At 39.1% G+C, this 19,927-nt stretch overlaps 1 protein-coding gene across 4 annotated transcripts in view; it reads left to right on the top strand.

Moving 5' to 3' along the window:
* The first annotated feature begins 9,579 nt into the window (after positions 1-9,579).
* atf7ip (activating transcription factor 7 interacting protein) overlaps positions 9,580-19,927 on the top strand; it is a 31,089-nt gene continuing 20,741 nt past the window's right edge. For 2 of the 4 annotated variants that reach the window (XM_026170714.1, XM_026170715.1), the window contains exon 1: positions 9,580-10,203. The gene's annotated coding sequence lies outside the window, so the exon portion shown is untranslated. The remainder of the gene's footprint in view (positions 10,204-19,927) is intronic. The other 2 variants (XM_026170709.1, XM_026170713.1) reach the window with 1 other exon arrangement.

Consider the following 19,927-nt stretch of genomic DNA (forward strand, 5'->3'; position numbering starts at 1 on the left):
AGACAGCTTTATAACTCTGCCGAAACATACAAGCTCACCTGCCGATATAGTGAGATTTCCAGCATTAGGAATTTTAAATAATCCCAACAAATAAATTGAAAAGTACTCTAATTTTAAAAGAATTTATTCCTTCACTTGCACGGGTAACTATGCAAAAATACTTCTACCATCAAAGCAGCGTGTTATGATTTATTGAGGACTCTAAACGGTGATTCACCAAACTGAGAGCTTCAGCTATGCAGGCTATTTTCAGGCTGCTTGTACTGCCTAAGCGAAGGAAAATGTAAACGTTTTTTATTGCTGTGTGTTCAATTTATGCCCCAATATCAATGTATGAGAACTAAGCTACAGTGTAGCCTAGCTGATTTGACCACAGGGGGTGACTTGTCTAAGCTCAAGGCTGCTTTCTCCAGCACTGCAGACATGTCGGTGTGCAAAAGGGTGTGAGAAAGAGAGAGACACGCAGGCTCTTGGAGAGCACAGATACCAGCTCCCCTGCTCCCGATCACATGGATTCTTCACAAGGGACTCAGACAACACGAGGTGCAAAGGTTTAAGCTATTCCTTTTCTGGAATACCAACAAACATGAGAATATAAGACCACTATAACTCACCCCCTGCTGGCCTCTTGGGGAACAGCAAGTTCCTCAAGCACAAGTGAGTGCACAAAATGGCTGACCTGAATTAATGCTTTGTGATCTCAGAAGGAAATGACTGCAAAAAGACTGTTGTTTCTAATAAACAGCATAACATAACATAACATAACTACTCGCTGGGACCTTCAGGTGGACTCTTCTCATGTGTGCACTTCCGCGTAGAAAGTGCAACACTTCAATGTACCTAACACCCTGCATAACCACCATGCTTGCCGATGCAGCAGGTCTGTGTAACTGTGAGTGTAGGTTTATAAAACTACAATCACACTACTGTCTGTAGTTAGGTTACAGACAAATTTTCAGGCTGTTGTTTGGCAGAAGGCTCCTCCCCCTCCCTATAACCCCTCCCCCTTAGCACTGTAATGTCTCTGGGCTCTGTCTGGACACCCCTCCCCCTCCATGCCAATGTTCAGCTGCCTGTTCTCTACCACTCATTGGCTCTGTGATTCTGTCTCAAACCTGCTCCTCCTGCTGCAGGGTAACTACAAGCTGCAGCACATTTTCTTTGAGTCCTGCATATCCTCCATACTAACCGACCTAAAACATCCTGCAGCGGTTCATATACATACCTTGCCTGCTTTTATCTACCGACTTCAGCACGGTGACCAACAGGATGCTTTAAAAAAAAAAAAACCGGGTGAACCACTCAGACTGCATCTCTGGACTGCGCGACCGTTAGTCGTTTAACGACCAAACCCCCTCTCCCCCGGTCGCAACGTCAGCCGTTGGAGTTTTTTTGTGCGTGCGCGAAAGGAGGAGGAGTCTGTTCGCGAGTCAGAGGGGGCGCGGAGCAGTCGGTTGAATCCGCGAACACAACAGTTGTTGTTGTGGCACAGCTCACTAGTTTCCCCGGTTCATCTTGAGAACGTGGACTTGATGCAGCACTCATAACGCATCCCGAGAGCATCGGCGCTTCACACAGGGGGTCTGTAAGAGTTGGTTTGGACACCAGCGGGTGAGGAGGGGACCGTACGGAACGAAGCTTAAAATCGCGGGAACGTCGGCGGACAGCGTAGAGAAATTCGGTGAGTCGAGGTACTGCAGTTAGCATGGTACCCAGACAGCTTATTTGTACTTTTATTTAATAGCAGTGAATGTCATCCTTTATGGAACTTGTGGTTCTGAACAGAAACATTTGATATGAATTAGGGGAAAAAATCTGTTACTGGTAGTTGGCTGCATACAATGCAACAGTGACCCCTACAGACCGGGATTACAGCAGACATGCATAATGAAAACCCTGTCAGCTAGCAGTGTCAGTGTTCGCTAAATGAATAATGGTATATTGATACTGTTTTGGTTTTTTTAATCGATATCACGGAGTGAAAACATTTTATTTGCAGCTTTTATTTACAGACATTTTTAAAAAAAAATTCTCTAATGGCTTATATTCGATTCGTTTTTTTGTGTGCTAGAAAAGTCGTTTGCATAACCAGTCTGGAGTCATAACATCCGTGTATGCTAGCATTAAACTGTGAATTGATTTGAATGCTGATATATCTTACATTTGTTATTCAGGTAGTTTTTTTTAAATTACATACAGCATATATTTTAGAACATTTGATCTTTAAAAAAATTACATGTCTATTCCTTGATTTCTGATAAACGTTGTGAAACAAGTCACCTTTATCTTTAGTTATATAAATCAGCAGTCCCCAACCTTTTTTGCGCCACGGACCGGTTTGTGCCCGACAATATTTTCACGGACTGGCCTTTAATGTGTCGCGGATAAATACAACAAAATAAAACTAGTACCGGTAACGAAAAAAAGATTTATTCATAACACAGGTGAAAAGACCCAGGAAAACCGAGTTAACGATAAAAACGATAACAAAATAACGCTGAAAACCGATAAAAACCCTGAAAACCATACATTTCACACCTGAGCCTCAACTCTTGCGACCCGGTACCAAACGACTCACGGACCGGTACCGGTTCGAGGCCCAGGGGTTGGGGACAGCTGATATAAATAATAGTCGCTTTACTATCTGCTGATTGAAGAAAGAGTTCTTACATCTCATCAGTAATCAAATACTTTAAGTTTGCTTCCCAATTCAGAATGTGGAAATGCACACTTGTGTCTCTGATGTTTTTGTACCTCATTTTATGGCTTTTTAGGTAAAGTTCTACAAAGTCAATGTAGCAACTGCGCCATGTTGGTGCTAGGAAGCAGCGAATATAATCAGCATGTTGACATAACAAAAAGCTTTGTGGCGTCCGTTATTGATCTTCTGTGGATGCTAAATGAAAATGTGGCTTTTATTTTAAAAATAATATCCACAAAAGTTTTTTAGCTCTTACTAGATGGTATCCCTAAATTCACTGCTACAGTATAATCTTTTTAACTTAGCTGTCTAAAGTGACTAGAAGTGAGTAGGAGAAAGCTGCATTCCTCATATTGAGCAGCTGAACCCGCCCCCTCCCCCTCTTGGTTTAAAGTGGTACAATCCAGTAATTTTCCATTTCACTCTCCTAGGATGTGGGTGTGGCCTAAAGTCAATGATCAGACAAGAGTTGAGCAGGTTTTGGTTTTTTTACCTGCCAGTGACTTTACTTGAAAACTGAAATCTCCACCTTTTATGGTTTTGATGGAAAGATGTACATGATCATTACACTGCACTAAAGATCAGACACCAAATGTCTTGGGCAATTTCTCAGTTTTCAGTGGTGTAGTCTTTCATCATATTTTCCAACATCTTACATATTTTTTAAAAAAAATCAGTTAATATAAAGTCAACAGTTTCATATTTGCTTTTAATTTTTTGAATCATGCGTTGTTTCTGGTTTCACCTCCCCCTCTTCACTTCTGCAGTGCTCACATGGTGCACTTGTAATTCATTACAGAGACTGTTGTTTCCCTACAGAACAGGAAGCAGCCCTTAAAGGCACAACCTATTTTTTTGTGTGTGTGTGTGTTTAAAGTTATATTTGACTTTGCTGTAGCTATTTATTGTGCTTTTCCTGTAATCCAGGTTTTTGCAATTACTGTAATAGTAATATGCTATGCTACAGTTTGTAGTTTTACCTGTGTTCGCTTTAAGATTGTATTCAGTTTGGATGTGTGTTTTAACCGGTGCCCTTTCGGTTGCAAAAAAACAGAATGCTCGATTAAGCCCTAAACTCCGCACGAAAATGTTTAGTGGTCAAAATAAACTTTTTCCCCCCCATAGATCTCTGTAGAACCAGAGGTTCTTTTTGCAACCACAACTGTCACCCTCTGGTGACCGTCAGATAGAAGCCACTTCCAGGTTAGCTTCGTATATGTTAGAAATGCGTAAAACAAAAAATGTCAGCTAGCAGTGACAGTGGCCAGTGATAAATTAATTACTTTCTAATACCATAGAATTGATAATATTACACTGGCAAATTTTTAAAATTCTGATTAATATGACATTAAATGTTAAAACAAACAGCAAAAAGCTACTTAAACATTGTCACTGTTTTTGTTCGTAACAAACTGTTTCAGGTGGGAAAAACTACAAAAATATAATGAATTTTCTCCCAAATTTCACAACTGGAAATGTACATTTGTGTCTTGGGTATGTTCATACCTCACTTCAAGACATTAAAAGCCAGTCCTACAACATCAGTGTAGCGACTGTGCCGTGTTGGTGCTAGGAAGCTGCAGACATAATCAGTGTCCTGCAAAGGTGGTAATTTGGGCGAGGGACAAAAAAAATGACAGATCTTAATGTGTAGTTGTTTATCTTGAGATAGAAACTAATGAAGAAAGTGCCAAAGTAATAAATGGACTATGTCACTCTGTTTTGTGTCGTTGGATTGGCAGCTTTACTGAAGAGTTAGCGATTTAAAAAATACACTTGCAGGAATCGCTGTAGCTTATCAAACTGCAATCTAGATAGAGCCTTCAATGTGATAGAATAGAAAAATATAATGGCTAATGTGAGTAAGAGGCAGCTGCACCCCTCCCCTCTTGGTTTAAAGTGGTACAGTCTAGTAATTTTCCATTCCACTGTCCTAGGATGTGGGTGTGGCCTAAAGTCGATCTCATCAGACAAGAATTAAGCAGGTTTTGTCTTTGACCTATCACACAAATTTACTACAAATGAGAAATCTCACTTTGTTTTTGGTTTTGGTGAACTGATGCGCAGAATAGATATAAGGCCAGCGGAGTGATTTCTGAACTGCATAAAATATCAGGCACCAAGTGGTTTGGGCAATTTCATCTGTCTTCAGATTTGGAGTCTTTCATATTTTCCAACTCCCCGTTATAATGTTATTGATAACCGTGTCCATAGAAACAGAGAAAATTAAGAGTTTAATATTTGGTTTTTACCCTTTTAGAACATGGTATGGCCTTGTTTTTGGTTTCACCTCCCCCGCTTCACCCAGCGGTAGTGCTCACATGGTGCACTTGTAATTCATTACAGTCTCTTTTTTTTTTTTATCTGCAGAAGAGGAAGCAGCCCTTAAAGGCGCCACATACATTTTTCAAAAGCTTTCTTGTAGATGTTATATTTGACTTTGCTGAATTTATTTAACTTCTTATACCGTGTAAGATTGTCTGTATTGAGTTTTATAAATCAGCAATTTGTAGAGCTAGTTTCATTAAGATTTTAAGATTGTAAATAAAAAAATATTTTGTTTTGTTTTCTATCATTAAAATCGAGACCTTCTGGGGAGCTCCATGTGGAGAAAAGGGGGAGTTAGTGTGACAGCAGTCCTGGTTTATACATGTTTGCTACCAGATGTAAGTCGGCACTGTGCAGCTGTTGGCTCATGACAACTATAGGCCAAGAGTTTTTGGCCTCAGTGATAAATATGAGCAGAATTTGATGACATAACTCAGATTCATCTGAAATTTTAATGTGTATATTAGACAAGGGCGTAAAGTGCCATTCAGGTAGGCCACATCACTGTACCATGTCACACAGAGCATACTTGTATCTTGCAGCATTTTCTGTAGAGAAATAATTAAAAATAATATATCACATTATATAACTGGTCAAGTGACAAAATGCATATTGATTCTCAATACTCTCAATACGTGCCACTGCTATTGTGTGACATTATTTGTTATGTATCTTAAATTCTTAACAAAGCGGTGCACTTCAACATGAAATGGTATTCATGTTGGTATATCATAGTAGTTATGGTTAAAACCATGTCACCATGGTTATTTATTGAAATTTAAGCTAATTCTTAATAGATTGATCAAATAAATCAAATGTAGAAATATAGAGACATAACTGATTTGTCCACAATGAAAAGGCAAATCAGTTTGTGTGTTTCTCATTTAATTACAGATTCTGACATTTACATGTTATGTTATGAAATTATTCTTATGGAAGTTAGGTCAGGCGTGATGCTGGCTTCCAGTACTGTATTTTTAACTTTAAATAGGAAAAAATTTGCCCTTGTTTGTGAGATTTTGAAAGCATGCCAAGTCTATGAGAACCGGTTTCAGCCAGTTGGAGCCGGTTCCTTTGCTTTGGGCTGAAAATGAGAGAGATGAGAAATGTGATCTAGGTTCAAAATTCTGTGTGCTGGTTATTCGTCGTTGATGTCTTGTTGTGCTGCTGATTAGAAATCTTGGTTGTTTCAGATGTAATGTTGTACTTCACACATAATAATGATGATGATAATAACAATAAAAAAGTGGTCAGGTTTTACACAGATTTTATCCTATTAAAATGAGAATGTTTGTGCTTAAGACATGCTACACTTGCGTATTTTCCAGCTTCATATTTTGTTGTGGCTGTTTGTAATTATTTAATCCTGGTAGCTGTCTGGTAGCAATATGAGTACTAAGTGGATGTTACACAGAAGAGCAGTGATGTGGCAAATAAAGACTGAAATATCAGGAAAGTTATTTGTAAAATTACAGAAAAAATTGACCTTTTAACATTACCTAAAGCAGTGAATCTTACAATAGTTTTCAGACTAGGCGACTAAAAGTCTTTCTCATGTATTCAAGTTACCTGTACAGGCCTTCTAGCTATATTTCAGTTATTTAGAAAGTTCAGTTGCTGCTACATAGGGATATGCGCGACTACTTAACTAGATGTATAGATGTTACTCCCCTTGCTAGTAGACATCAGAAACACTAGTTGGCTAGTAGGGCTGCCACAATTTGTTGACATAATCTATGACATCGACTATTAAAAAGTGGTTAGTCCATCATTTTATTGTTGACGCGTCATATACATACTACATAAATGTGTTTTTGTAACTGCAATACACTGCAGGAAGGTATGGGGCAGTATCACATTTTCCATCTGCAGGACTGCACTCAGTTTGGGATGCTATTTACACTTCTCTGACATGAGGCACATGGTGGAAACAGTCCTCTCCCCACATGCTTACACTACTGTAAATACCACACGGTTCGGGAAGGAAGCTGACTGAATGCAGGAAGCACATGACAACCAGACTATTACCCAACACGTATTAGCGTAAACTGACCTTACGTGGACTTTGTCTTGGGAAGATGGCAAATTAAAGACTGTCTAAAGTTCGATTTGAAACTTTGCACCCTTTGTTGTGCTCATAAAGAACTTTAGTTAATTTTTAATATGATTTTCTGGCGTTCTCTTGTTTACGCGGAGACTCTAAAGGATCTGGCACACCATGTAGACAAATTGGCTGGCAGATCATGATTGTGGTTTACCGTGAGCTACAGTTTCTTTATCATTGGCTTTGTGGCTGACTTATCGTGTTCAGCTGAGGTTAAAAACAGTGTGTGCGGATGGTGGTTAAAGCTAAATTTAATGTGGGCTTTGGTATTAAACTAATATTTTTAATATAATGATATTAAAATGATCCTCCAGAATTGTTTGTCCTTCCAGAATTGTTTCTATTTGAAACAGACTACATAGCTTTTGTGGAGATTTATATATTTAGCTTGTTAGTTTAAGGTTAGCTTCACAAAGTCAATAAAATTATACACTGAAAACAAGTGTCTGTTACTCATGCCTACCCAAAATCTCCTTCTGCTATAAACAAGCACTACAATACATGCAGAAGTTTGGACACCTCAAGGCAAATTAAACGTTTATTAAATTTCAAAGTAAAAAGAAATGAATAAAGCCCTTCGGGGAAATAAGATGTGTCATTTCATTATATATTTAACTCCCATCCCAAACATTCAATGAAACTCTCAGAAGTCAGCATTAATTAACTCATTAGGTCTCATACAGTTCATGTATGTGTCTCGCCTGTCATCCTATGATAGCTGGGATAGGCTCCAGCGCTCGCTGGCGTCCCTGAAGAAAGTGGGTGAATGGACTTGTACCGACAAATTTTCTGACCACTCCAACTTTGCTCTCCTACTTAGGAAATCTCGAGTTAAGCTAACTGATGCTTAAAAGCCTATTATAATATCATTAATAACGGTAATTAACAGGAACACTGTAGAACTGCTGGGCAGAAAGGCCAATTGAAAACTCCATATGATGACAAGGGATCCGGCTCAGCATCGGTAAAGGGAGACCTTACCTATGCACAGATGACCTCTGGATAAGCCAACGCCTTTCTGAAAGCTCGATTAAGGTGAGAGACTGGTGGCAGCTGAGACTGCAACCTTGCAAATCTTACCAAAGGTATATTTGGAGGAAATGGGAACATGGAAAAATTCTGCTTTAAGGCTTGAGAAGAATGGACCCTGTTATAAATACATGTATACACAAACACCACTCAAGAACTCACAATTATCAACAAGTATTATGTGAAAGTGTGAGTACTTCAAACTAATGCATACAATGTAGTTTTTTTATTACTGCAGGAAGTCAAGCCTGCTGTGGGTTTTAATAAGCAAATTTGTGGCTACAAATGAGTGTGTAAAGACAGAGTGAAACAAATGCGATTATTGAGATTTATTTTTTTTAAATAAAGAGGCATGTGTACAGACAGCTTTATAACTCTGCCGAAACATACAAGCTCACCTGCCGATATAGTGAGATTTCCAGCATTAGGAATTTTAAATAATCCCAACAAATAAATTGAAAAGTACTCTAATTTTAAAAGAATTTATTCCTTCACTTGCACGGGTAACTATGCAAAAATACTTCTACCATCAAAGCAGCGTGTTATGATTTATTGAGGACTCTAAACGGTGATTCACCAAACTGAGAGCTTCAGCTATGCAGGCTATTTTCAGGCTGCTTGTACTGCCTAAGCGAAGGAAAATGTAAACGTTTTTTATTGCTGTGTGTTCAATTTATGCCCCAATATCAATGTATGAGAACTAAGCTACAGTGTAGCCTAGCTGATTTGACCACAGGGGGTGACTTGTCTAAGCTCAAGGCTGCTTTCTCCAGCACTGCAGACATGTCGGTGTGCAAAAGGGTGTGAGAAAGAGAGAGACACGCAGGCTCTTGGAGAGCACAGATACCAGCTCCCCTGCTCCCGATCACATGGATTCTTCACAAGGGACTCAGACAACACGAGGTGCAAAGGTTTAAGCTATTCCTTTTCTGGAATACCAACAAACATGAGAATATAAGACCACTATAACTCACCCCCTGCTGGCCTCTTGGGGAACAGCAAGTTCCTCAAGCACAAGTGAGTGCACAAAATGGCTGACCTGAATTAATGCTTTGTGATCTCAGAAGGAAATGACTGCAAAAAGACTGTTGTTTCTAATAAACAGCATAACATAACATAACATAACTACTCGCTGGGACCTTCAGGTGGACTCTTCTCATGTGTGCACTTCCGCGTAGAAAGTGCAACACTTCAATGTACCTAACACCCTGCATAACCACCATGCTTGCCGATGCAGCAGGTCTGTGTAACTGTGAGTGTAGGTTTATAAAACTACAATCACACTACTGTCTGTAGTTAGGTTACAGACAAATTTTCAGGCTGTTGTTTGGCAGAAGGCTCCTCCCCCTCCCTATAACCCCTCCCCCTTAGCACTGTAATGTCTCTGGGCTCTGTCTGGACACCCCTCCCCTCCATGCCAATGTTCAGCTGCCTGTTCTCTACCACTCATTGGCTCTGTGATTCTGTCTCAAACCTGCTCCTCCTGCTGCAGGGTAACTACAAGCTGCAGCACATTTTCTTTGAGTCCTGCATATCCTCCATACTAACCGACCTAAAACATCCTGCAGCGGTTCATATACATACCTTGCCTGCTTTTATCTACCGACTTCAGCACGGTGACCAACAGGATGCTTTAAAAAAAAAAAAAACCGGGTGAACCACTCAGACTGCATCTCTGGACTGCGCGACCGTTAGTCGTTTAACGACCAAACCCCCTCTCCCCCGGTCGCAACGTCAGCCGTTGGAGTTTTTTTGTGCGTGCGCGAAAGGAGGAGGAGTCTGTTCGCGAGTCAGAGGGGGCGCGGAGCAGTCGGTTGAATCCGCGAACACAACAGTTGTTGTTGTGGCACAGCTCACTAGTTTCCCCGGTTCATCTTGAGAACGTGGACTTGATGCAGCACTCATAACGCATCCCGAGAGCATCGGCGCTTCACACAGGGGGTCTGTAAGAGTTGGTTTGGACACCAGCGGGTGAGGAGGGGACCGTACGGAACGAAGCTTAAAATCGCGGGAACGTCGGCGGACAGCGTAGAGAAATTCGGTGAGTCGAGGTACTGCAGTTAGCATGGTACCCAGACAGCTTATTTGTACTTTTATTTAATAGCAGTGAATGTCATCCTTTATGGAACTTGTGGTTCTGAACAGAAACATTTGATATGAATTAGGGGAAAAAATCTGTTACTGGTAGTTGGCTGCATACAATGCAACAGTGACCCCTACAGACCGGGATTACAGCAGACATGCATAATGAAAACCCTGTCAGCTAGCAGTGTCAGTGTTCGCTAAATGAATAATGGTATATTGATACTGTTTTGGTTTTTTTAATCGATATCACGGAGTGAAAACATTTTATTTGCAGCTTTTATTTACAGACATTTTTAAAAAAAAATTCTCTAATGGCTTATATTCGATTCGTTTTTTTGTGTGCTAGAAAAGTCGTTTGCATAACCAGTCTGGAGTCATAACATCCGTGTATGCTAGCATTAAACTGTGAATTGATTTGAATGCTGATATATCTTACATTTGTTATTCAGGTAGTTTTTTTTAAATTACATACAGCATATATTTTAGAACATTTGATCTTTAAAAAAATTACATGTCTATTCCTTGATTTCTGATAAACGTTGTGAAACAAGTCACCTTTATCTTTAGTTATATAAATCAGCAGTCCCCAACCTTTTTTGCGCCACGGACCGGTTTGTGCCCGACAATATTTTCACGGACTGGCCTTTAATGTGTCGCGGATAAATACAACAAAATAAAACTAGTACCGGTAACGAAAAAAAGATTTATTCATAACACAGGTGAAAAGACCCAGGAAAACCGAGTTAACGATAAAAACGATAACAAAATAACGCTGAAAACCGATAAAAACCCTGAAAACCATACATTTCACACCTGAGCCTCAACTCTTGCGACCCGGTACCAAACGACTCACGGACCGGTACCGGTTCGAGGCCCAGGGGTTGGGGACAGCTGATATAAATAATAGTCGCTTTACTATCTGCTGATTGAAGAAAGAGTTCTTACATCTCATCAGTAATCAAATACTTTAAGTTTGCTTCCCAATTCAGAATGTGGAAATGCACACTTGTGTCTCTGATGTTTTTGTACCTCATTTTATGGCTTTTTAGGTAAAGTTCTACAAAGTCAATGTAGCAACTGCGCCATGTTGGTGCTAGGAAGCAGCGAATATAATCAGCATGTTGACATAACAAAAAGCTTTGTGGCGTCCGTTATTGATCTTCTGTGGATGCTAAATGAAAATGTGGCTTTTATTTTAAAAATAATATCCACAAAAGTTTTTTAGCTCTTACTAGATGGTATCCCTAAATTCACTGCTACAGTATAATCTTTTTAACTTAGCTGTCTAAAGTGACTAGAAGTGAGTAGGAGAAAGCTGCATTCCTCATATTGAGCAGCTGAACCCGCCCCCTCCCCCTCTTGGTTTAAAGTGGTACAATCCAGTAATTTTCCATTTCACTCTCCTAGGATGTGGGTGTGGCCTAAAGTCAATGATCAGACAAGAGTTGAGCAGGTTTTGGTTTTTTTACCTGCCAGTGACTTTACTTGAAAACTGAAATCTCCACCTTTTATGGTTTTGATGGAAAGATGTACATGATCATTACACTGCACTAAAGATCAGACACCAAATGTCTTGGGCAATTTCTCAGTTTTCAGTGGTGTAGTCTTTCATCATATTTTCCAACATCTTACATATTTTTTAAAAAAAATCAGTTAATATAAAGTCAACAGTTTCATATTTGCTTTTAATTTTTTGAATCATGCGTTGTTTCTGGTTTCACCTCCCCCTCTTCACTTCTGCAGTGCTCACATGGTGCACTTGTAATTCATTACAGAGACTGTTGTTTCCCTACAGAACAGGAAGCAGCCCTTAAAGGCACAACCTATTTTTTTGTGTGTGTGTGTGTTTAAAGTTATATTTGACTTTGCTGTAGCTATTTATTGTGCTTTTCCTGTAATCCAGGTTTTTGCAATTACTGTAATAGTAATATGCTATGCTACAGTTTGTAGTTTTACCTGTGTTCGCTTTAAGATTGTATTCAGTTTGGATGTGTGTTTTAACCGGTGCCCTTTCGGTTGCAAAAAAACAGAATGCTCGATTAAGCCCTAAACTCCGCACGAAAATGTTTAGTGGTCAAAATAAACTTTTTCCCCCCCATAGATCTCTGTAGAACCAGAGGTTCTTTTTGCAACCACAACTGTCACCCTCTGGTGACCGTCAGATAGAAGCCACTTCCAGGTTAGCTTCGTATATGTTAGAAATGCGTAAAACAAAAAATGTCAGCTAGCAGTGACAGTGGCCAGTGATAAATTAATTACTTTCTAATACCATAGAATTGATAATATTACACTGGCAAATTTTTAAAATTCTGATTAATATGACATTAAATGTTAAAACAAACAGCAAAAAGCTACTTAAACATTGTCACTGTTTTTGTTCGTAACAAACTGTTTCAGGTGGGAAAAACTACAAAAATATAATGAATTTTCTCCCAAATTTCACAACTGGAAATGTACATTTGTGTCTTGGGTATGTTCATACCTCACTTCAAGACATTAAAAGCCAGTCCTACAACATCAGTGTAGCGACTGTGCCGTGTTGGTGCTAGGAAGCTGCAGACATAATCAGTGTCCTGCAAAGGTGGTAATTTGGGCGAGGGACAAAAAAAATGACAGATCTTAATGTGTAGTTGTTTATCTTGAGATAGAAACTAATGAAGAAAGTGCCAAAGTAATAAATGGACTATGTCACTCTGTTTTGTGTCGTTGGATTGGCAGCTTTACTGAAGAGTTAGCGATTTAAAAAATACACTTGCAGGAATCGCTGTAGCTTATCAAACTGCAATCTAGATAGAGCCTTCAATGTGATAGAATAGAAAAATATAATGGCTAATGTGAGTAAGAGGCAGCTGCACCCCTCCCCTCTTGGTTTAAAGTGGTACAGTCTAGTAATTTTCCATTCCACTGTCCTAGGATGTGGGTGTGGCCTAAAGTCGATCTCATCAGACAAGAATTAAGCAGGTTTTGTCTTTGACCTATCACACAAATTTACTACAAATGAGAAATCTCACTTTGTTTTTGGTTTTGGTGAACTGATGCGCAGAATAGATATAAGGCCAGCGGAGTGATTTCTGAACTGCATAAAATATCAGGCACCAAGTGGTTTGGGCAATTTCATCTGTCTTCAGATTTGGAGTCTTTCATATTTTCCAACTCCCCGTTATAATGTTATTGATAACCGTGTCCATAGAAACAGAGAAAATTAAGAGTTTAATATTTGGTTTTTACCCTTTTAGAACATGGTATGGCCTTGTTTTTGGTTTCACCTCCCCCGCTTCACCCAGCGGTAGTGCTCACATGGTGCACTTGTAATTCATTACAGTCTCTTTTTTTTTTTTATCTGCAGAAGAGGAAGCAGCCCTTAAAGGCGCCACATACATTTTTCAAAAGCTTTCTTGTAGATGTTATATTTGACTTTGCTGAATTTATTTAACTTCTTATACCGTGTAAGATTGTCTGTATTGAGTTTTATAAATCAGCAATTTGTAGAGCTAGTTTCATTAAGATTTTAAGATTGTAAATAAAAAAATATTTTGTTTTGTTTTCTATCATTAAAATCGAGACCTTCTGGGGAGCTCCATGTGGAGAAAAGGGGGAGTTAGTGTGACAGCAGTCCTGGTTTATACATGTTTGCTACCAGATGTAAGTCGGCACTGTGCAGCTGTTGGCTCATGACAACTATAGGCCAAGAGTTTTTGGCCTCAGTGATAAATATGAGCAGAATTTGATGACATAACTCAGATTCATCTGAAATTTTAATGTGTATATTAGACAAGGGCGTAAAGTGCCATTCAGGTAGGCCACATCACTGTACCATGTCACACAGAGCATACTTGTATCTTGCAGCATTTTCTGTAGAGAAATAATTAAAAATAATATATCACATTATATAACTGGTCAAGTGACAAAATGCATATTGATTCTCAATACTCTCAATACGTGCCACTGCTATTGTGTGACATTATTTGTTATGTATCTTAAATTCTTACAAAGCGGTGCACTTCAACATGAAATGGTATTCATGTTGGTATATCATAGTAGTTATGGTTAAAACCATGTCACCATGGTTATTTATTGAAATTTAAGCTAATTCTTAATAGATTGATCAAATAAATCAAATGTAGAAATATAGAGACATAACTGATTTGTCCACAATGAAAAGGCAAATCAGTTTGTGTGTTTCTCATTTAATTACAGATTCTGACATTTACATGTTATGTTATGAAATTATTCTTATGGAAGTTAGGTCAGGCGTGATGCTGGCTTCCAGTACTGTATTTTTAACTTTAAATAGGAAAAAATTTGCCCTTGTTTGTGAGATTTTGAAAGCATGCCAAGTCTATGAGAACCGGTTTCAGCCAGTTGGAGCCGGTTCCTTTGCTTTGGGCTGAAAATGAGAGAGATGAGAAATGTGATCTAGGTTCAAAATTCTGTGTGCTGGTTATTCGTCGTTGATGTCTTGTTGTGCTGCTGATTAGAAATCTTGGTTGTTTCAGATGTAATGTTGTACTTCACACATAATAATGATGATGATAATAACAATAAAAAAGTGGTCAGGTTTTACACAGATTTTTATCCTATTAAAATGAGAATGTTTGTGCTTAAGACATGCTACACTTGCGTATTTTCCAGCTTCATATTTTGTTGTGGCTGTTTGTAATTATTTAATCCTGGTAGCTGTCTGGTAGCAATATGAGTACTAAGTGGATGTTACACAGAAGAGCAGTGATGTGGCAAATAAAGACTGAAATATCAGGAAAGTTATTTGTAAAATTACAGAAAAAATTGACCTTTTAACATTACCTAAAGCAGTGAATCTTACAATAGTTTTCAGACTAGGCGACTAAAGTCTTTCTCATGTATTCAAGTTACCTGTACAGGCCTTCTAGCTATATTTCAGTTATTTAGAAAGTTCAGTTGCTGCTACATAGGGATATGCGCGACTACTTAACTAGATGTATAGATGTTACTCCCCTTGCTAGTAGACATCAGAAACACTAGTTGGCTAGTAGGGCTGCCACAATTTGTTGACATAATCTATGACATCGACTATTAAAAAGTGGTTAGTCCATCATTTTATTGTTGACGCGTCATATACATACTACATAAATGTGTTTTTGTAACTGCAATACACTGCAGGAAGGTATGGGGGCAGTATCACATTTTCCATCTGCAAGACTGCACTCAATATTAACAAAGAAGAAGTGTAGGCGAATGGCAAAGCAGGAAGACGGAAGAAAATGGAAACTGAGATTTTAAAAAATTCGAAAGCATTTCACAGAAAACAAACTTAAATGCAGACTGTGCAAAGTAGGGCTGCCACAAACGATTATTTTGCTAGTCGACTAGTTTATTTTTGCGATTAGTCGACTAATCAGATCATGCATCCATTGGACGTAAAACGTACAGCTTATTGCACTAGCATGCATCTGCTCTTGTTTAACTATCATTAGCTTACAGCTTTAAGTGTTTAAGGTATGTGCTAACTAAAAGTAGAGACAAGATGATAGTTTATTAAATTTTAATGAAATTTGCAGATTTTTTCGGTGGAGCTTAATTAGAGCTGGGCGATATGAGATTTTTTCATATCACGATATGTTTTTTTCATTTCAGGCGATAACGATATCTATCACGATATAAGCCAAATAACTATATTTGTAAGATTTAAATGTGCCGTTGCTCACAAGTAAAATGTGAAATAATCAGCAGCTTGTTTATATTTAAATATTTATTTCCCATAATAAGTTCAACAGGGTAGATGTACTTAAGGAACATGAGACTTTTTCAGATAAATAAAGGCAAATATTGCAAACTACACAAAAGGCAGCCGCTAAAGCGTTTAAGTTTCAAAATAGAACAAACGAAACAGACTAAATTGTCAATTCCACTTAGAAACAAAATATTAATTCTAAAAATAAATCTTAGTTTGTTTTACAGAAGAACAGACAAAACTGACTAACTTTTGTCAATATCAAATAAACTGAGAACTAAAAGGATATTCTCAATCTCTCCTTGTTGTATAGCTTAGCTTTTCAAACAGTTTTAACAGTTACTTTAGTCTGACAAAAGCCGAATGACGAATTAGCGCTTCCAGTTAGAGACTGAGGCTACGTCCACACGTACACGGGTATTTTTGAAAACGGAGATTTTCCTTTTTCGTTTTAAAAAAGAATCCCGTCCACACATAAAGGCAGAAATGAAGGAAAACGCTGCTATGAACATGCCAAAGCAGCAGGTGGCGCTAGATTCCTAACCGTGCAGAAATATTGGCCAATCAGAAGTCTAGAAGCCTCGGTGGGAAAAAGTAAACAAAGCTGGGGCATAGAAGCAGAACCGAGTCGTATGTGTGGAGGGACAGTAACTGTGTGTGTATGTAAGCATTTAAACACTGCAGAGAGTAGAATTAACAGTAACAGTATTGTAGAAATTCATTTCACCGAAACAATAACGTGGCGCACAGTGTGACGCATGCACCAGTTTATTGTATTTCCAGACTTGCTTTCGGCACAATTTACAGTGCACGCTACTCTGTTTTTTGTCAGACTTGAAATAGCCGAAATACCTTCACACTACGGAACTTCTATGGCTCTTCCGTTCGACAATCTCTCCGGCATTGGAACCATCATCTGTTTTCTCTTCGGTCATGCTCGGTTGATTTTTCTAGTCGGCACACTCATTTCCTCCATTACGCGCTGGCTCCATTACCCGCTGGCTGCTTCCCAAACAAACACACGTGCGGCTTGGCACTTGTGCTGTACGTAACAAGTCACGCCACGTGACGCTGCGGCTGTGATTGGTTCGGCTCTGCGCTACTTAATTTGGATTGGCTGACCTTTAGCGGCGAGGTCTATCGCGATAGCTTAATTTCTCTATCGAGTAAAAGTTATATCGCGATACATATCGTTATCGTTCTATCGCCCAGCTCTAAGCTTAATAATCTCAGTCGTCTGCTCCTTGCTATCTAAAATATAACAGGACACCGGAGTATATTCTCGAGCATCTCACACTTCTGATAATCAGTTGTCTGCTTGACGTTTATTCAGCTGTGTAAAAACTATAACTTTAATCTCAGCCAAACCGATTTACTCAGGAACAAAGAAAATACTGAAAAAAAACCAAACAATAACATTTTAAGTTATCTAAGTGACTTATATATGTTTAACCTGAGTAGCGAAAGATGGCAGTGGGTTTGAAAACGATTTGCCGGGAGTCCGGTGTTCTCACCGGCTCTAGTGAGCCTTGAACCCGGGCTAGCTATCGAGCTGGTGGGTAACAGACGTCTCTGAAAACGTCGGAGCACTTTTGAAAAAATGTGGTGTCTTGATACACTGAGCTGGTGTTTGAAGTTTACACAGCTACATTCTCGCCTGAAAATATGTTAAGTTTATTTTGTGACCCAGAAAGAATAATAAGAGTAATATTAAAACTAACTAGCTGCCGCTATTGTTGGAAACTGAGCTGGCATGCGCTATGAATTCTGGGACAGGGTTGGGCTACGAAGTATACACCCGACCCATCCTTCAAATCTTGGGAAATAAAGGACGCATTTGTTGGCGGCATTTGTCGGAGTCTTCGAATTTGGACAATCTTCGTCGTGTCGCTGTAACGTAATTGGCCTACTAATGCGGGCACAGGAAGATGCGGTTCCTGAATTTGGACACAGCTACGATACCGGACACTGCTTCTTCTTTGGGGTTTAAAGGCAGCTGGCATCGTTGTACATGCAGTGCTGCCAACTTGTGTTTCAGTCCGTTATTACACTCTTAAATCCTGCTACTTATTCCTGCGTCTTTTGGGATCTTACAAAGCTTCAAAACAACGCATCGACTACTAAATTAGTTGTCGACGATTTTGATAGTCGACGTAATTGTGACTAGTTGACTAATCATGGCAGCCCTAGTGCAAAGCGACAGCAGTAGTTTAAATGCTCATAAACTGCAGCTCATAAATATTTAAATCCCCAGATTTGATCTATGATATCAAATCTGAATGGGTCAGTTTTATAGATTTACGTTAATGTGTTGCGTTGATACTTAATGTTATAATGTTATGACAATGCTTGCTAAGCGAACACCATTTTAGTTTTGTTAGCTACTGAGTGAAATGTGATAGTAAACCATTAAACAAGAGAAGCTACACTGTCTCCTAGTTTGGGGGTTTTTCCACACAATTGCAGCCGTAATGATTAGTTGGCTTTCCATTCGGTTTCTTAACAGAATAGATAAACATCTAGTCACCTAGTCAGGGTTTTGTGGTCTGTAGGGTTGTGTAATGTCATATTGTCTGCAATACCAGAATATATATTACATGATAAGTGTCATATCTCAATATCATTGCTGTAGCTAAACTATGGTTATACATTGTCTAGGTCATGCAACAAAGAGATAATCCCAGGCATGTCTGATAGCAAGAGCTGCCTGCCAGTCTCAGGTGATGATTTAATACTTAAAAAGGGAGCTACTTCAGCAACCTCCAATAAAGTAGTAGTGTAAAATATGTAAAGAATGTTGTTTCCACTGAAAATGGAAACAAGAAACTTGTTTCACCACTTAAAGAAGAACACACTGTCAAGTACAGCCAGATTATGAAGCAGGGGATGTGCGACCGAAATGTTAAAAAAAAAAAAAAAGACTCGACTGTGCATAACTGCACTCACTAGCTGCACTCCCTATGACAGAAGGAGCAAATGTTTGATGAATATTACCAATACTGTTACATGGTGGTCAAGGAATGCTTTAAGCAAACTGGTCAAAAAGCTTGAAGCAAGTTACAACTACCCAGGTAGAAAATATTTTTCATTGGCCACACTGAGCGAATTGTGCACTCTAGCCAGTAATAAAACTGTAAAACCTGTAATCTGTGTTCAGCTATTCTTTTCACAAACAGTTGGCACATTAAGTAACTCCCGATGTTTTATTTTGCATATTTTTACTGGATACCCTTCCTGATGCAGTCTCAGAGAGATTTGTGTCTCCTCCCTCTGACTACCTCCTCCAGCTTATTCAGGGAAACATCGAGCCTCTTCCAGGCCATCCAATAGACGTAATCTCTCCAGCATATCTTGGGTGTACGCCTGTGCCTTCTCCCGGCAGGTTCCTGGCCGGAATACCTTACCCAGGAGATGACAGATGTCTCAATGTGGAGGTGTAGGGGCTCTACTCTGAACCCCTCTCAGATGACAAACTCCTCACCCGATCACGAAGGGAAAGCTTATCCATGCTTCGGAGAAAGCTAATTTCCATGGCCTGTATCTGTGATCTCATTCTAATTTTGTTAACAAAAAGATCAGACCTAAATTAACAAATGTAAGGTGTTTCTAAACAACTATGCACCATCTTGTGGCAGGTGACTGCATTACATTTAGGACACAATCATTTCATGGGATTGGGAATCTATTAAAATTTTAACAATTTATTCAAACGACTAGTAACTCTGATAGAGAGTAGTGAAAACAGCAATGATTAGTCGACTACTATATATCTACTGAAGGAAATTTTGTCATAAGGCAGTTAGCTCGAGGGTCCATTCGGACACCCATGTGCCTTCTTGTTTTTTGTGACCATAGGGACTCATCCGCAGAAAACTTACTTTGCAGTGTACTAATTATACATGCTGCCCAGGCTGCGGATTTCAAAGAAATATAACAGGAATGGCTACTTAGCCGTCCGGTCTTCAGCTCC

Source organism: Astatotilapia calliptera, chromosome 6, assembly GCF_900246225.1.
Source record: "Astatotilapia calliptera chromosome 6, fAstCal1.2, whole genome shotgun sequence".
Classification (NCBI taxonomy): domain Eukaryota; kingdom Metazoa; phylum Chordata; class Actinopteri; order Cichliformes; family Cichlidae; genus Astatotilapia; species Astatotilapia calliptera.